The sequence below is a fragment of the Apis cerana genome, linkage group LG10, assembly GCF_029169275.1.
Source record: "Apis cerana isolate GH-2021 linkage group LG10, AcerK_1.0, whole genome shotgun sequence".
NCBI classification, from domain to species: Eukaryota; Metazoa; Arthropoda; class Insecta; order Hymenoptera; family Apidae; genus Apis; species Apis cerana.
The window spans coordinates 4,622,105-4,642,370 of NC_083861.1; the positions used below are offsets into that span (position 1 = coordinate 4,622,105).

The 20,266-nt window shown below is 33.6% G+C and overlaps 1 protein-coding gene across 18 annotated transcripts in view; it reads right to left on the reverse strand.

Moving 5' to 3' along the window:
• Positions 1-20,266, reverse strand: part of LOC107998865 (solute carrier organic anion transporter family member 3A1) — a 113,390-nt gene that overhangs the window by 35,784 nt on the left and 57,340 nt on the right. For 2 of the 18 annotated variants that reach the window (XM_062080816.1, XM_062080811.1), the window contains exons 16-17: positions 18,151-18,291; positions 5,481-5,579 (exon numbers count right to left, since the gene is read on the reverse strand). The exons of 11 other annotated variants lie outside the window; for them this stretch is intronic. The gene's annotated coding sequence lies outside the window, so the exon portion shown is untranslated. Of the gene's footprint in view, positions 1-5,480; positions 5,580-5,682; positions 16,332-18,020; positions 18,292-20,266 lie in introns of all 18 variants that reach the window. 5 more of the 18 variants (XM_062080815.1, XM_062080810.1, XM_062080809.1 and 2 more) reach the window with 4 other exon arrangements.

A 20,266-nucleotide genomic window follows, 5' to 3' on the forward strand; every position in this document is an offset into this window, starting at 1 on the left:
TCCTTGTTGAAAATGAAATAAATCTAGCAAAGCTAGCAATTCAAAAAATTAATCAATGTAAAATACATGATTTTTCCAATTATGATCGTTGGAACGAGTAATAAAAAGAGGCCCTCTGTGCACACACCCTAATGCCAGTGGTGGTAAATTTAGCCGCGTGTGTAGAATCTAGATTTGTCGCTCGACGTTTTGCCGTGCATCATCGAGCGAAATGTCCCGTATCAACGGAACAATGGCGCCTTGTTTCCCATCTCCCCGTGCTTCCTTAACCGGGAATACACTTTGGACTTTACTACTTTGTCCACGGGATTCCGACTATGCAAACGATCCTGCGGTCTCTCTGCGGCAACCTCACAGCCGTACCCATTCGTTTAGCAACGTGACGTACAACACGTAGCCTCTCTCCACTGTTAACAGATTTATTCTTCGGCGCCATTTATTATCCGATCGATTTATAATCCAATGGTGGGTGGTCGTCCCACTTAAATTACAAAACGCTCGTTTTATTCCTTTATGGAATATTTAAAACGCGATTCAATACTCGAATTTCGCAATTTTGAAATTGAAAGGTAATTTTTTTTTATTTCTCCAATCTTGTCAAACTTTGGTTTCGTTATTTTTGCGAAGAATGATAAAGATATTTTTTTTTTAAATTGTATTATCTCATTTTATCTATCTGAAATGCAGAATAATAAATATATAGTAAAAAGATAGATTTAAAACTATTTTATATATATATATATATATATTTTAGAGGATACGTGTAAAGTCCGAGAAAAATATATTAAACGTTTATTGAAGTTTTCATCGAAGATAATTTTTAACATAAAAAGTTAAACCAACTTTTTATACATTGCTATTTTTAACCTTGTTCCCCTGTAACCTCGAACAAAAGAAAAGTAAAAAAAGAAAGAGGATTAAAATAGTACTATAAAAATAAATAAAACTAGATACTTTAATAGATTACATACCATTCCACCGGTTCTTTTTTCTCACTTCGTTTATATATATATTTAATCAGATGATCTATCAATAGAATTGCAGAATTCTCTAAAATTTCTTTCTATATTAATCTCGAAATCTTTCATCGTTTACCAAACACATCAACAATTATTAATCTTAATCTTTTCTAAAATAACCAACCGTATCGTAACAATAACGATTGCCTTGTCGAGTATTAACACAAAAATTCTTATCGTATCCAAGACGAGCAAGCCAAGGGATCTTTGACATAAAAAAAAAAAAAACCCCTCGAACCTCGTTTTACTCGAGTTCGGACACGTTTTATTCTCGAGTACCATTCTGTTCGAGCGTGAATGTTACAAGGAAAAGAAGTCAGGGCAACGAGGAGGAGTGTTTCAGGTGGTCGTAAAATCGATATCGCAACTAGGACACTGGGTTATTCGGTGAATGATGATAAGAGGTTACCTCGAACGATCACCGCCGATAACGGTAAGAACCACTGCTGAAAAAGGGGGGTTGGAATACCTCTCCAGGGTGACGTGGCCAAGAATAAACGGCCGTGAAGAAAGAGGAACAGTGAAATTCGCGAGAATAAGTGAAAGGGAGGGAGGGAGAGAGGAGACAAATCGGATGGAAATTAACACGCGGATTTCCCTATGGATCTCTTAAGATTTCTCTTCTAACATATGTCAACCAGACATATTTTTATATACCTACTTTCTATAAAATTCCTGTTATTTTTGTTAATCTAGACCAGATAATATAAATTATTATTTGAACATTTTAATGTTCGATATATGGGAATAAAATTGTTAATAATAATTAATAAGAAGGGAACAGTACGGTAAAAATATTTAATCTGAACGTTAATTTCAACGTTGAGTTACTAAAGCGTCCCACGTTGGCGAAACTAGCAATCTTGTTTGACCTCATAGATATTTATAACACTGCTAAGATCATTATCAGTAAGGAAATATACGTGCATGTAGCGTTGAAAATATCACATGAATGAAAAATTGATCTTGGAAAGCCGATTTTAAGCATCCATGCATAATTTTGACAAATATTCTTGTGTAAAATATAGCGAGGAGAACATCCAATTTGAAGAGGGGAGATTGTACAACGTTACTAGAATATATAATTTTGTTTGTATTTATACAAACTGCATATCACAGATTGTAAAATAAATGATAAATTAATCCTCAAGTTAGTACCGATTTATAATATTAGATAATTGAAGTAATAATAATTCCACGTCTACTGATAATTTAATGGGAATAATAAAAAGATTTATACGGTTGTTGCAATGGAAAGTAACTTTTCTTTTCTTCTTTCAATTGATCCAGTTGAAGTATGATTCAATTAATTATTGCAACAACAAACTCGTTGCACAATTTAATACAAGATGGGAATAGAAGAACGCGAAATAAATTATGAATGAACGAAGATAAACGATGAAGATATAAATTATGAAAGTTAATTTCTGTCATGTTATGCGCGTTATGTGTGCGGCGAGATAATAAAAAGAACGAGTTTCTGCATTTTAAATAAAGATAACATATTAATACTTTCATCCACATGTTGTACTTTCTTTTTAGCGATTACGAGAAAAATGAGTTTAAAATATACTGATATTTCATAATTGGATAAAGATTTTCTTTATTTCGATATTTAATAAAATGGACAACAACAACAAATTGATAATTTGTACACGTTACTACTAATAATAAATTAAATAACAAAATAAGACAATGAACTTTTTACCTAAACTTACATGACAGAAATAAAATAATAAGCATTAAAACATTATTATATATATATATATATATATATATATAGCAAAAAATAAAATCTTATAAAAGAAAAATTTGAACAAAAAACGAAATTCCAAAAAGGATAATTAAATTATTTAATTATTATTCCTCGTCGAAAGCGTAAAGTTACAAATTAATTTAATCAAGAGTTTAAAACATAATAAAGCTGTCAAATGCAAGGTAAAATGTTGAAATTACATCTCCTCCGTCTTTATATAAGGTTATGCATGCACCATTAGCATTAGTTTCAGCACTTAACCCCCATAACGCCCCTGTACAGTTTCGTGGGGCATTATCAGATCTTAAACGATCCAAGATTCATCAGCATAAACTAGTGGTTCTCAACTTGTGCACTGCAAAAGTACCTTTTCAGCTTCATTTAATAACTTTATAATCTCGACTTATATTTAATACAATCATATCTATATTGTCATATAGAGTCTATAGTCTAATACGAAATACAGCTCGATAAATGGCAAGAGGATACAAGTTTTTATTATGCTCTCGACTTATGTATTTGGAAAAATCGATATTTCGATAATCGTTACATTTTGGCATCTAACGACTGAAAGATATATTTTCGTAACTGACTATAGAATAAGTAACTCGTTGGATGAATGCCCAAAAATCGCGTTCCAAATTGTGTATTAAATAGAATGATATTGAAATTTAACCCTGATATGGTTTGATGAAAGCTTGGTGTTCCCTCTCTATTTTATCGAATATGAAAAAGTGAACGAAAGAAAGAAATATGTATCACTGATAACGTTTTTTAAAGGAATTTTCGTTGAAAATCACTTATCTAAATTTATGAAGTGACAATAAATATCAATTGCATATTATCGAGAATTTAAGTGATTACTCGTTATCGTATATTTTTTTTTTAAAATAACCTTACAACGATATATTTCTTATCTATCTATAGATATAATTATCTATATTAAGCTTTCTTGTAAATATTAAAAGAATTAATAAAGTTGAAATTAAATTTCAAATTCAATTTTCATAATTTCTTACTACTTCAAATCTGTTCGATCCCTTAATAAATCTTTTTTAAATTTTACTCTAAAGACAACTATATTTATCCAACGAAGTTTATTCCGTCCCTTGGGATTATTCCAGGTTTGAAAATGCAAGAAAATATCAATAAAGGTATAAAATATAAAAAAAGAATCCCCTATTTCGAGAAATAAAACTTTTAAAGTAAAAAAGGAAAGAAAGTTCAAACAAAAATATGGTTTATGGTGCTTCTTACAAAGCCATATAATTTCAAGGAAGAATTAACAAGAACCTCATTCCCATTAGACCTTAAAACTTTACTATCTTTACTGATAATAAAAAAGAAACTGAATAATAAAAAAAGAAAAATTATCCCCTATATTCCTAAACTTTCACTTTACAACAAGAATAAAACAATACAAACAACACAAATTATACTATCCTCGATATCGTTATCCCTCAAGATTTTATGGAACAAAAACTAAAAAAGAAAAATTATACAAAAAAAAAAAGAAAGAAACTTCAACGAAATACGCAACATCATTTTCACTCCTGAACTAAAGGCATCACGGTGAATCGTGATTTCACAGATTAACGAACACGTTTGTATCCATGTATTAGCTGCAGGGTAATTGTCCGGCCACGCGTTATATGGCAAAGTGGAACCAACCCACTCTCTCTAAATTCGAGGGGTAACAGCATTACCGTCCCCGTGGCTCCCCTCTCGAGATCGAACCCGACGTGAATCCCACAGACAGTGGCGATCGTTAAGCAAGGTCAGTGACATCGGTCGTCCACCCGTCTACCGTCGAATATCTTTTTCATCGAGGCTATATAAGCCCCCGACGCGTCCTGTCCGGAGTGGAATATTCGTGTTTCTCTGTATAATAAATTGGTCTCGATGTCTAGACAGCTGGTAGACCCAAGAAAATTATATTCGTTGTTCCTTTGCAGCACCTCGTTCCATTCTTATTTTCGTCCAGTTCTTCTAAACTTGTTTCATATTGTACGATATTTATGATACATTTTATCATTATAATTATTCCAATCTCGATTTTTCAAGATTATTTTATTATTTACACTTCTCGATACAGTTTTTCAAATATCCTTGGTAGTGTAATTCAGATTGTTTTACTTTTAATTTTATAATTTATTTTTGATACTTTAATTTCTCTTTTATTACTTCGCTTTATTTTTAGTAATAAGAGGAAAATGATATGCACAGGACAGAAGTATCAAGATATCTATGCATAGCAATGAGACCTTTTAAAAATAATTAAAGCTTAAATAAAATAAATATTATAAATCAACAAACCTTGTTCATTAATATTTTCTCTTATTTAATAGAATTTGTTGGCAGTTTACTCTATTTTTGAAGAAATATCATAGAAAGAAAATTATCGCATAATAATCATAATCTTGGAATTTTAATGGATATTTGAAATATGCCTTGTTCATTATACTATAGATTTTTTGTTTAACTCTCAACAAGATGTTACATTAAATAAAATCATACCTATGAACTTGCAATATTTTATTATTTCAAATAAATATCATCTGCTAAACATTACTACAAACACTCACTTCAAGAATCTTTCTTCGGCATACAAATATCCATTAAAATAATTACCCCCCCTTTTTTTCTCTCAAGGCAATATATTCCATTATCCCTTCTGGAGTAAGCATCTAAATGATTATTGTTACCTGAAGCGAGGGTCGTGAAGGTCTACGCGTTTCAATAATAGCAAAAAGCAAAAGCCAAGAATATTTTCGAGTAAACTCTGCACAAGATGCGGTGATTACCTGAAATCAGAAAAAGGATTTTGTTAGTAACGTAAAGAGAAGGGAAAGTAGGAAAGTGCTTGTCCTCGCACTTTCTCGATGTTAATTAACGTTAATTAATAACATTGACCAATCGATGCAACAACAAGGCCGAATCGAAACGAATCGTTTTGTCGCCCCGGCGTGAAATTCACCGCGACGGCGGTTTTGAAAACCTGTTGAACTGGTTTCTTATTTTTAACCGGGTCGTCTTGTTTAACAGAGAGTCGATTTTAATGCCGATATACACCGGGCCGATCGGTGTGTATACGTGCTTTATGAATATACCTGCAACAATATCGTTAAATAGAGGGTCATAAAAATTTCCTCGACCGGTCCTCAGCAATTGCAGAGGGACGTGAATAAAAGTGTCTCGATACTTAAGGTAATAGGATTGAAAAAATATTTTTCTCGAGCTTCTTCGAAGAATAATGTCTTCGAGGCGTGGCTGTTTGAGCTGTACGTGAGGACAAACGACAGGTGCAGTTATGTGCCAGGTATAATTCTTGGAATTTTGTATTTTTTCTAAAACCCTTGGAGAAAGTTTTCCAATTTAGATCGGCAATATATCATCATAAAGTCATAAAAAGAAAAAGGTCTCGGACAGATATTACCAAGTGGCTGATAATTTTCATGTCCTGTCTCCGGGACATACCTGCGAGTGAAGGAAGGTGACTTTGAGATTGACCATCTCAAGGGTGAGTTCATCCCATTCCTGATCTTGAAAAACCCCAAAATATAATTTTTAGTATTTGAATATACTTCCAGATAATACACCAATATTGGTACAATAGAAATTTAAGTAGGATTATTTTATTTCTCAATCTGAGAATAATTCGAATTAAACCTACTAAATTAACTAACAAAAAAGGTTGATTCATAATAGTGAATAGTTGAGTGTAATTATTGAAATTGACGATTGATATTTTTACACGACGAAGGAAAGAGATTCAAGAATCAAATTTTAAAATAATGACTCCCTCTCGAATTATCTTCTCGTCCCCCAATCCACAAATTAACCGTTAAATCTCTCAAGCTTAAAGACTTGGACAAAAAAGAAAATCTTCAGATCTCGAAAAGAGAAGGATTATATATACATATATCCAACCACTTTTCTCCCGTTACGTTTCATTTCACGGTCCACGGCGTTTTACCCAAAAAAGTCAGTCAACCCGTAAAAAGGAGACGAAGGTTGTAACTAATTACAACACGTGTCACAATTTAGAGGCGATCGATAACCGCATGGACAGGTCATCTTGCACAACCCGATCGTGGCGAGCACTTTCACGAGCCGCGAATAACCTCGAACGCAACAAAATTAATTCAATGTTTCCCCTCGATAGGATCGGCCACTACGCTGCGTCGCAATTACACGAAAATAACGGACGCTAAAAGGCCGCGGTTTATAATTAACCGGATCGATACACGTGTAGACATCACGTTGCCATCCCGAGCGCCGATGATAAAGGAAAAACCGGCCGGTAATTGTTTCTCAAAATAAACCGGGTAAATAGTGTCGAATAGATAGGGTCGTGATGATGGATGGCCTCATCATTATGTTCGATCCCTTAATCTTCCGATGCTTCGACCGTGCACAATCGAGAGAGCCAGGGGATGAATTCTTTGGTTGGAGAATAATTTATTTTTTTCTTTTTTGAATTTGTGATTAAAACATTGTAATATGGGGATGAGGATTGGGAGAATTGAGGAGTAAAATAAATTATTTAAATAAATAATTCGGGTTTAGATAAACTCGAGTTTTCTAAACGTAAAGGTTTTTGTAATCTCACGATAAAGAGCAATAAACAAAATTGTAGATATTATCTCTACAATTTGAATAATAATATGGTGGTGAAAGATAAATTTTGTTTTGATAATATTAGCACTGGTTATGATGTTTCTTATGATTGTATATTATGAGAGGAAGTTAATATTCCGTAATAGAATTACAGAAATAATACACAAGATGTTGAATTAAAAAAAAAAATTGTATCAGTTCAAATATATGTCGTTATTTATAAATAATATTAAAATTTTTTAATATTATATTTATTATAGTAATGAATTACTATTATTCAAATAAGAGATTAAAGAATTCTCGCAGAATTTTTAAATTTCTCGCCAGAATAAATTTTCGAACGAGACAGATTCAACAGGTTGAATTTGAATAGTAAACGCAGAAACCTTCCTATTTTTTTACAATTTATATAGATCTGTAATTTCGAATGTATCAATCTCATCGCGTTTCCAATAATAAAGAGGAAGTCCTTTTTGAAACAGGATTGAATTCAACGTCAATATTTAAATATAAATCTAAAATTGGAAAAATTTATACAAAAAACAGTCTGTCGAGCAATGCATAATTTATCTAATAATAAAGAATCTTACACCAAAACGATCAACCGTGCACAAATTTATACACATATTTGCTACATATTGCTTCAATTTGATCTAGTATCTCGTTATTCCGCATTATGTCACAAGAAATGCATAACCAATCCGTCCCAACATGGACGAAAAGGGTTAAAAATAATCATCCAGTTTCCAATTTTAACCTATTCATCGCTCGAGAGGTGGTATTAAATGTTATGACCATGTGTTTATACGACAAACGAGTTCATTGATACAAGCCTATTGTAACGAAACGATCCGCTGGTTTATGTAATTCGAAATAATTTCTCGAAATAGAATTAACTTACGCGAACCTATCATCGAATGGCCGCCCCACAAAAGGGAGGATATGGATTGCGTAATGAGGATAATTAACGGGGAGGTGGTATTTAATTCTCGCCAATTACGTCGATAAAACGTGCGATTGTAACTTGCAACAGATGCCAGCGGAAATGATCTTCCATATTTTTCTCGAGATAATTAAAACGTTTCCATATTGCGTCGTATAACTCGATTACTCCAGGTGTCCTCATTGTTATTGGGTTAACTAATGCACTAATCAGTTAATTATTCGTAATTTAAAGCGGTGAAATCTGTTAATAAGGTGAGAATGAAATAAACGTTTGTTTTTTGCTGTAATTCTCATTACGAATATGTAAATGAGATTATGAGAGTGTAGCACGAATAGTCGTCCGAATTAAATCATCTTATATCGCTTATATTATCAACATATTCCATCCAGTTAAACTTTACTACCTTTAATAATCGATCAAATAATTAACCCTAACTAGAACTTCACTCTCAAACCCATCGCTATATCGACTATAATCAAACACATAAATTCAAAATTTAATCCCAATTTCAAGCGTGTTGTACATTCGAAATCCCCAGTCACTTACATTGATCCGAAACCCCTTTTATCCCACTACTCATACTTTCCCAGTATTTGATCGTTCTTCGTTTACTCGTCAAACATAACCTACAAAGTGAACAAGGTAGAGAACGAGAGAAAATGTAAAAAAAGAAGAGAGAGAAGAAGAAAGAAGAGTGGAGAGGGGTGAGGGAAAAAAGTTCTGTACAAAAGGAAAAGATGGACGGCAGGGAGCACGCAACGAATCCTATTTTTTTGCAGACACTGTCTGGATCGAAGAAGCCATCGGGAGGCAAGGGTCGGAATACTTCTGGTCGCCGACCTTAATTTTTCGTCTCGGTAAAATCTCGGTCGGTAAGGTCACGTCCGGCCAATAAAGAAAGGGAATGGCACACGGTTTGCCCGCTGCTTTATCGTGTTGTTTGCATAACACCGGTACACTCCGGTTGATGAAAACAAAGCTGTTTGCATCGTGAAACATCATCCACGTGGGTTGTGTCTGCCACTAAAGAAAAGCTGTCGAGGGTGGCCCATCGAACGGCTCGAGTTTATCGAGTTGATTCAATCGTACCGACCGTTTCGAGATATGATGGCGATACGGGTTCGAAGAATTCTTCGAACGCAGAGTCGGTAGCCTTTATGACGTACGATAATCAGATTAAATTCAGAGAAGAGGATCACGGTCACGGTTGTGCGATATGCTTATATATATATATACATTTTAAATTTACATAATTTCCTTCCTACACAAAAAAAAGTGCACGTCAAGTAATTTGATTCAACGTGCATTCACAGTGGGATGGTTAACTTGATTATTCAACGGACTATTCGGATATTTTAAGCTTTAATTTTAGATTTACATAATTCTATCATTATGGAGGGAATGATACGTATCGCGTGCTAACTAATTCGCGATTAATCTCCATTTTGGTTCTTTTCAAGTCTCTGCCAATTTGTCGATCGAGCACATACGTAAAACCTTAACGGGTCGAGTGATTTTACCTGGCTACATTTCTTCAATCGATTACACGTTGTGTATATACTTGGAGTAGGACATAACAATGTTACATAAATTGATTCCACGACATAGGTGGCCTCCTCGTAGTCTATGCAGATCGCTTTACAGGCGCACTCGGATTGCGCTTCGCTTCACTGGGGAGCACTGACCCTTTTGTCTGATTGTGGCCACGGAAAGAGAAGTATCATGGAAGACAGCCGAGATGCAGATTTTATCTTGGGTTTCTCCTTCGTATTTTTTTTGTTTTTTTTAATTTTTTTTTTATTTTATTTTTTGGACCAAGTATCGTTAGTTGGCTTTGAGACAAAAGGAGGGTCGTAAAAGTGGATTCTGTACAATAGAGGGTTAGTTTTTAGAAGACTGTTCTCTTTTTCTTGTTCTTTTTATTCTTGGAAATATCTTGGATACTCTTGGTTAATAAATAGAAGAGAAACTTTATTTTATTTATATAACGTGACAGAAAAATGGGACAGTATTCTCAGAAAATTAGATTATTCTCCTCCTTCTCTCAAGAATTTCAACAATTTTAAACTTTAAATTTAGTCTCGAGATTATATTTTCTTTCTTCTTCAAATGCATTATTAAATGTCCAGAATTAATTTTTAATTCAGAGATGAAAGATATAAAAAAAATATCCCTTTCTCATTAATTTCTCTCACTTCGAATCATTCGATCAGCATGAATAATTCCCGTACAAAACTATCGAATTATGCATTCCATTCCTTTCAATTTTTCGTTCTCGAACAGGATAAAATATTACGACGAGCGTGGCAAAAATTTTTGCGATTTCTCGCTTTTATGAAAGTCGCGATAGATCTCCCGAACCGGAAGACTTTGGGCGGGGATGGATCCTAAAGGAAGAAGCGGAAAGGATGAACGCGAACAACGCGTATCTCGAAGGAATTTTACGGTCGTGTGCGTGTACCACCAACACCGAGGATGATGGCGCACCAAATCGTTGAAAAAAAAGAGGATCGAAATTTTGGGAAGCTTGCCAAAAATTTGACTTTCTAAGAGGATTAAAATATCTGGAAGATATCGTTTCCGTTTTCGCGGTGGAAATTTTGCATCTGAAATACGCCGTGTTTTTCTCTTTTTTGATGTTTGACGATCGATATCTGATATGTGCATACCTTTCTTGAAATCTAGAAATCAAGAATAGATAATGTTACTATTCGTTTGACACGAAAGTAACAAAAATTATAGAGATAAAATTAATAGTAGTACTTGATTGATAATTCTATTAAAAATTCTTCCAATTCCTTTTCTTTTTTAATTTTATCGAAAGATAATAAATAAGTGTCTAAAAATAAAGCGATTTATATTTTTCCAAAATTACTGCAAAGATAAATTAAACATCCAATACCAGCTTCTTGATCATCAAGAATTATTCCTTCTCACTATCAAACTTTCCCAATCAAGTTTTAAAATTCACGCAACTATCCAATTATTTATTTCCCTAACTATTTTTAAACTTTCTAGATCGTAGAACAAAATGCACGTCATCACCTTCTCTCCTCTAATCAAATTAAATTAAAAATTCAACAACCTCCCCATATAACCCTTGGATCGAGCCAATAACGAAAAACTCGCCCTTTAATCAACATTTAATTAACACAGATTCATTCTTCTCGTAACGCTAATTAAAACTACAAAATTAATCTATTATTTCTCCTACGATTACACCTACGCAGTAGCTATTATCTATTTCCTATCATGAGTACGATATTTATCCGGATAAAACGTGTTGCTCGTCGTTCCAATTTTTCATCGTCAACGGTAAACAACGCGTAGCCAAGAAAATAAGATAAAAGGAATTCCAATGAAAACTAATTAGACTGTGTTGGCGGCAAGGAATCTTTTCTTTTTTCGAGAAATTGCAACGGGCAAGACACAAAAGGAAGATACTTAAAATATTACGCAATACGTAAAGTGTTGTTCGTGTAACATTGTTATCGATATGGCGCCGTATGTGCAACGTCAAGGCTGACTAATGTCTCGCCAATTGAAAGCAATTTGAAAGAAATTCCACGCCGACCTCTTTGTTAACCTGTTTTTATCGTGCCGTAAATTCTTCTTCAGTATGGATTAAAAAAAAAAAAAAATTGACGAGACAATCGTTGTTTCTCCTTGCGATAACATTTTTAAAAATCAACCCTTTACCTTTTCGAATTAAATCTAATTGAGAATTTTATTTTTACCAAAGTGATATCTGCGCACAAATACGCGCAAGATAAGAGAGATTAAATATTCTATGTTGGGATTTTGATCGAAACGAGAGAGAAATTCGAAAAATAAAATTCCCTTCTGGATGGACGATTCTCTCAAAGTTTCGAACAGCGATTTCTTTTCGAAACTCGGTTACCAGGCTGTATTCAACGCATCTGAGATAGACAATATGTGATACGTAACATTATAGCAATAATGACGTAACTGTGGTCACACGTTTGTACGATTCTATCGCGACGAAACACGAGACCGAGTGGAACAGATATACCTGTTAAAATTAAATGGATAACCGCAGATACATCTGTGGACGTTACGAAGTTGATTGTAATTAGCATAAATATAATTAGAACGGATTGTAATTGATAACATGGCGACATGGTCAAATAGAGTTGGATTAACGGATTAATTATCCGTAATTAATGGTGATAATCACGAGAAGAACTTCTACAAGATCGACTTATATTGAATCGTGATGACAATTATTTGAATTGAGAGGGCAACGAGGATGGGAAAGGGGAATTAAAAACGCGAAGGGAAGAAGAATCGAAGAGGAATCAAAGACATATAACGATATTAAGAATAATACTCTCAAAGAATCGTAAGGTTTCGAGAACAATTGCGGTAGCTACGCAAACAGCAACAATAGCAATGAAAGAACTTCAATGCTCACCGACTTTAGTCGATTTACCAGAGTTTATTTACCAGGAAAGACCCACACAGAGTTCTTTTTTCCTGCAGAATCTACTAACCCAGAAAAGGTGGACATCTTTTATACATATATATATGAACGCGTAACTAAAAACGTTTCTCATTTGTATTTCCTTTCCTTTCCTTTCCTTTCCTTTTTTTGTGACAAACTCCAAGTAGGTATAGTATTCACGAGGAGCGTCGCGAAAATAGAAATGAGCAGCTCTTTGCCTTGGGGTGCGGTGCAACGAGGTGGCGTGTGTCTTCACAAAGGGTGCACTTGAGGAAGAAACAGTTGTCGAGAGACTGCTTGGAAAAGAGCTATGCGTGAAAAAAAAATCTTTTTTTCGATGGAAAGATTCCAGAAAGATTCTATAGCCTCAAAGTTTGAAGCGGTCGTTGAGGATTACAAATTATCTTTCGATTCTGTTCTCGCATTTTCCTTCTAAATTTTACAAAAATGCATACCCTCTCGTTTATCAAAGCCCAAGATTCCAAGAAAAGGAATCGAGGAAAAGGTCACGAAGAAGGGCGCGAGAAGAGGAGTTTTGAAGAACTGTAACCGAAGAATCATCGTCGTCATCGAGCAGACTCGTGGACCCGTCTGCCCGAGATAGCACGGTAACTTAACTCTCACACGTGGCGGCAGTAAAAAGGAGAAGCGGTCTCGGAGAGGTAATCTTCGTAGACGTAGATAGCGAGAGGGGGTGGTCGAAAGGCGAGACCAAAAGGGAAGCAGAGAGATAGTTTGGCCAACGTGCAGCACACGCTTCTGTTACTCGATCAACGCGAGCGCACGTGTGCGATATTTTTCCCCGGTTTCTCCATTTATAGATACGGAAAGATTTTTATTTTTACGTATGCACCCTTCTTATCGGGATAAGACGAACGATAACGAATTTCAAGCAACGAATTTTGCTTATCGAATATTGACGTATAAAATATTTTCATGAAACGAATCGAGAAATTCGCGCGACGAGATATCCTTGTCCCGATACAAATCCAAAGCGGTTGTTTCAACACGCGTGCATAGCACAGATACGCGCAAAAGCCGAGCGTGTTTTATCGCAATGATAGACGATTGCGGTTAATGAGCGACGAGGATAGCAGTTCTCGTATTAGCATCGCGTTGTGCGTTAGCCACTCCTTGCTTCCTGTTCCGATCGTTCACCGTTATATAATGTAATGCAATTTACATAACAGGAAATGGTAAGCGAGGCCTCGATCCAGCAAATTGTAGGCGTTACTGAACACTGTTATCAGGTATCGTGGCTGATCGATTGGTGAACAAGAATGTGCATAAGGTGCAACGAATTTGCCGGAAGATTGGCTTCCAATCATCGTGAAATCGGATCGAAACGTTTTCATTCGATTGTCGATGATGATTGATAATAACCTTTTTCTTAATTCACTTAAATGGAACGAATAATTAATTTGTATTACGATTTCCATGTCTTTTATAACAATTTTTATTTAGAAATGATTTAGGTATTATTAGATTTTGGATTGGATCATGCAAAGGATCGTTGTAATCTATTCCTTCCTATTCTTGCGTTTAAAAGAATTCTATAATTGAAATATGAATAAAAAGTGCAAAATGATAAAAGCTTTTGAATACAATGTGAGAAATAAACACGAAAAGATTGAGAACTTTACAATTAAAGATATGTGATATGTCCAGGTATTTGAATATATTATAATTAATTAGGAATTATGGAAATTTGAGCTTGAGATGTATTAAGAGGATGGATATATAATTTTTATATGTGAATATAATAATCACAATTAAAAATATATATGTGAGAATCGACAATTTTATCTTGTGTCCAAAGATAAAATTATTTTAAGAAAGTTTAATACCTAATCACATTGCTGAGTTTTCTTTGAATGATAATCGAGTTTTTTTCTGCATGCAGTTATTCCGTAACAATCGATCAACAACCTTGACCCGCTTTTCTGCCTTATTTTATGCTAACTAGTTTCACGAGGATTGAAATAAAAAGCATCGTACAATGAACGATTGATAATAAAAAGGAGAAACCTATTCCATTTCTATTCTTCTATTTAATTTTTTACCGACCTTGTTATTTTTCCAAAATGGAGCAACGAACAATGCTAATGAACGTATTCGTTTAAAAGAAATTTTAATTTCAAATAAAAAAAAAAAAAACTTTCAAAGTCCAAATGAAAAATTTACACAAATAATTCCCCAATTTATTTCCAAATATTAAACACGAACAAAAAGTCTCCGAATTTACCATTTCGTATTTCTGCGCAATACGAGAATAAAAATCTTAAACGTGCCATACAATTTTTCAATCTTTTTTATTTCGATTATATTGGTCAAATAATTAATCCAATTTTTTTATAAAAAGTCTATCGAGTTTCCATAAAAATAAAATTCAATATAATTTTACAATAACTTCCTAAATTGAAATTCTACAACTACTTAAAATAATATTAATGAACAAAAACTATCATCCAATATTACAATCAATCGAGAAAAACTACCTATAAGTATCTAATCACATGCGGTACTAATATATATTACAACAAATATTTTTCTTTCAAAAAAAAAAACACAAAAATTATTCAATATTATTCATCTCTTCGTATCCAATAATACTACCAAAAAACCCCTCCTCTTTCGATCGTAAAAAACCATCAAAATTTATGTTCAACGAGCGAAACCCATTTCCATTGTCCCCTTTCTCCGAATCTAGAAAAAAGAAAAAGAAAAAATAAAATAAAATAAAGAGAAAAACGAGAAAAGGGAAAAAATCAACTACCGACAAAGTATTTCCCCAAAGAAATACTTTTCGAAAGGAATCAACTTCCGGTATTCCAACACCAACTATTTTCCACTCATGAATTTCTCCCTTTTTCTCGCTCGAAACCGTGAGTAGCAAAGGGAGAGAGGCAGGAGAGCCGGTGTATAAACGGGGTTGCGAGTGACGCGTACGATCGATCGGCATTCACTCGATTGTTTCGCGAGTGTTTTCTAAACGTTCCCTTTGTTCCTCATCTCCGGCCATTGTTCTTTGTTGCCGATACATAGGAGCTCGTTACGCGCGCGAATAAAACGCGCGCCGTGTTTGCACGCGTGTTGCGTTTTTCGCGTGTATCGCACGAAAATTCACCTCTTTTTCCTCTCCTTTCCTTCCTTTCCTCCCAACCCGTTCCCCTCTTTTTCGAGGAGGACAAGGAGCGAAGAAACTCGTAGCTCTGTCGAAGAGAGAATCGATTAGTTCAGTTGTCACTCGGGGAGGATCAGTATAGTGTTAATTTTTTCAGTGTTGACTCGTGAAAAGTAAAATCGAAAAGATTTTTGGGAAACGAAGGAGTCCATCGGTGTACGTTTGGTTGTACTTTTACACGTAAGCCAGAATCCAGAAAAATCTGACCAATTCCAGGAACTGAACTTGCCCCAACACGTGTCCCCTCTGTGACGAATTCTTCTCCATCGTCTCTCGTTTCGTCCACTAAGCTCCCTTTCACGCTATTTCCGACATTTTCGTGATCCATCCTCCGATTTTAACTATCGAATAGGATCAATATGTCAATACAGATATTCGTAAATTCAAATCTGTTAAATACTTCATTTTATGATTGAAATAGAATTTTGATTAATTACGAAAATGATAAAATTCTAATAACATTCTACTTTACCTCTGTACCTCAATTCGTTCACTCATACTTTTATAATTTTACTTAAAATAAGGCGAACTTAATGTTGAAAAAAACATTTTATCCCACTGCTGGAAAATTGAAAAAAGGAAATCCTGCTTGGACAGAGGGTTCTGTACAAAAACGAAGGCCTACCAAGGCAAGGACTTGAAAAGATCCAGTCACGTGTGCTAAATTTAATAAGCATTACACAGATGAAATACGAGCACTCGAGTAATCCGATGTCCTCGCGTAAACTAGATGCGCACGTGGTCTTGTAAAGCGAGAAGCCAAGGTGATAACGAGATTTCTATTCAGAAAAATCGTGAACCGCGTTACCCGATCGGGATGAATTCCCTGAACGCCTCTATCTATCTCTATTGGGAGTCCAAGGATACCGATGATCTTCCTATCTTTCGCGATTAGATTTCTAACTTAACGTAATCCCTTGTTTTCATGTGTATTTCATTAACCCGTTGAATCCATCCAGAAATTGAAGAGCAAGAAATTTGATCGATGTGATAAGACCATGGAATAAGAAATCCCTTCACCTGTCGAGCAAAAGAACGAACTGTGACGAATGAAAGGTCGAGAACTTCTCAGAGAGCATTTCTGATACTTTAAAAATGTTGCAGTGTTAAAGATCAACTCGAGTTAATAAGATACTATATTTGATCGAGGGGAATTTTCGAGAGGAATTAAATTAAGTGAGGGACGAAGAGATTTGCAAGAAGATAGTTTCGACTAATTGAAAAGTATCGAAATCAACCATGTTGAAAAGTTAACATTTCATACATACTTTTATTGAAATGTACAGCTATGTAAACGTAATTTCTTCGTCTATATTTATCTATATACTTGAATTCTTCAAGTATCGATGTAACATTTATTTTAATTAATATAAAAAAATATTGTTGAGCACGAAAAGATAACAACTTATTTCACGTGGATCGTCGATGATCCACGATCTGATAAACGGCTAATAGATCGCTTTTGTTTTTTCTTTATATTAAAATTTTTACCATGCACACTTTGAATTTCTCCGCTGATATGAAACTTATTATTATATTTATCTGAAGATTTTAAAACGAAACGTCGAGAAATGGATGCGACACGATTAAACGTATATATATAAAGATTTTTTTTTTATATCATTTCATTTCCTTTTCTCTTTTCAACGTTAGCTCGGATGAGTAGAAAAAAAGCATTTCGTAGTAACTACAAGTCACTTAACGTATAATACAGTATTGTCACGAACGCGATATTCTGAGTCATGACATTCTGGATTGCACGATGTTAATTCACTTTATGCAATCTCGCGAAATATTTAACGAAATCATAACCAATATGCAAAAGAAGGAACGTAAAACTACGAAGAAGATAATTTTTCATAAGATAATAAAGCTAGAGTGTTCGAGTTATATTTTGATATAACAACGTTATAATTGACAAGCAGGAATCATTTTTCTCAATGCGAAAAAAAAAAAAAAAAGAACGACTCGAATAAATAAATACACGTTTTAAAACAATTTTCACTAACTTTCCTTCAAGAAAGAATCACCTGTCTTTAAATTCACGGTTCTGGAATTCCAATATCATCTCGGATGACTAACATGGCAAGCTGTTTTTCTAGTAAAACTTGCTTTAAAGCAAACAAGTTCTTCTCTATCGCCGCTGACTAATACACGTACGTTCTTTTTTTAAAGAGATCCCGTTCGCTTGGGCATGAGTAACTTCTGACCGACATCCATCGATATCTCCCTTTTCCTATTCTATCAATTATACTATCTTGTTTTACACAGTCGATGGTTAATATTATATGCAGCAGATATCTAAAAAAAAAATTGATAATCGATTAGTTTGGATAAATATGCGAAATGAATTCTGGTAATTATAAAATATTTCTCTTATGTCCTATATAGTATTTTTTATTTCTCAAGATATCTTTTGAAATCTTATAATTATTATAAGATACATCTTCTTCGATTATTATAAATATATATTCTGTATAGTGTTTCTCTTTTTTTTAATATATATATACTTACTTATATGGCAATATCATGCCTTTGATACTATTAATAAATTCTAAATTCTACATTTCTTTTTTATATTTATTAAGATTTTTCTATGATTATTATAAATATATATTCTGTACAGTGTTTCTCTTTTTTTAATATACTTACATGGCAATATCATGCCTTTGATACTATTAATAAATTCTAAATTTTACATTTCTGTTTTATATTTATTAAGATTTTTCTATTTTTCGAGTGGTATTTGTACGATTGAAAATTAATCGATTAAAAAATTGTCTAAACGTGGTTTAAATGAACGCGTTGAAAAAAAGATGCATGTCAAAGCAAACTTGCATTATAGGTTCAGAGAAAACATCCTGTTAGCATTTTACGTACACGTTCTGCTTAATATATATATATATGTATCATTTATACATCAATGTACCGCATTAACTCTTTTATTCTCGATGGTATATACCTACACGCAACATTGAACTTAAATTATGCTAATTAAGAAAATAAGTAAAGTTAAATTCGAAACAAAAAATAAAATGTTTCCACGTAATTTCGACGAGAACTTTGGAATGTTTTTCAAGAAGACCTCTAACAATGCGGATTCGCGTTTATCCGTATCCTATTGACGTCAAACGAGATACACATTAGCATACAACGATGGAAAAGAAATATTCAATTTGAAACAAGTTGAAAAGTTCGAAGAAGTTTTTAAGTTATTTAAGATCGTTTAAAGTTTTATCGTTAATATTTTAATATCTGTCTTTATATTAACGCAAGAGGAATTATTTAAAACATCGCCAAAAATAAATCGAAGAAATCAATTATTTGAATTTCATTAAAGTGAATATCATTTTATCAGACGAAATTCAACAAGAACAATAGCTATTTCAACTTTCCAAAGAACGATTTCCCTATAATACGTCATGCGATTAATTCCACGTATATTAAATTCACGATATTACATGTTAAATGTCACAACCAAAGGATATCCATATTTAACCTTCCAATTCACGGGTATATCGATAATTACGTAATATATGTTATAATTATTAACAAGTATATATATTTGAAAAACATATTTTTTTTTTATCTTTCATATCTATTTCGATTCATTAATATTCTAACTGGGACGTTCCTCGATTAGAAACCTTTCGCGTACCGGAAGTCGAAGATTAACGAAAGCGGATTAATTCGCTTCCGTTATGCACGCGCAAGAGTGTTTTCTTGTTTAAAAATTCGTAGGAACGTGTTTTGTAATTGTTATTATCGGTAATAGTTAGGAAACGATTAATTTAATGAATCAGAGAATTAAGGAAATTAAATTAGGAAATTTTATTCACTGAAAGTAAAGTAAAAAATAAAACCTATGGAATTCCATAAAATTTTAATTTTGAGAATGTCTATATGTGCTATATATTATATTATATTAATTATTTATTAGATTTACAGTACCATTTACAGAAAGCGTATAAATGATAGAAGACCACGTGTAAGAGAGAAAGGGAAAAATAAAGTTGCAAAACGTTTGTTTCTCTCTTTTCGTGCATGGTTCGTGGGAGTGGATGACGTCACCCATTTTTTCCCTTCAGAATATTGGTCGTCATGGGTGGTAATTCACGGAAACGAGAATAACATCCATCGAGCAGTTTCGATCCAAGGATGTCCCACGCGGCAGGTTCACTAATTCAAAGTCTGTTAGAACTCGAATTACACAAATCTATACAGGATGTACCGTAGTAGTGAAATTATATGTATACTGTACTCCATTTGTGTTAAA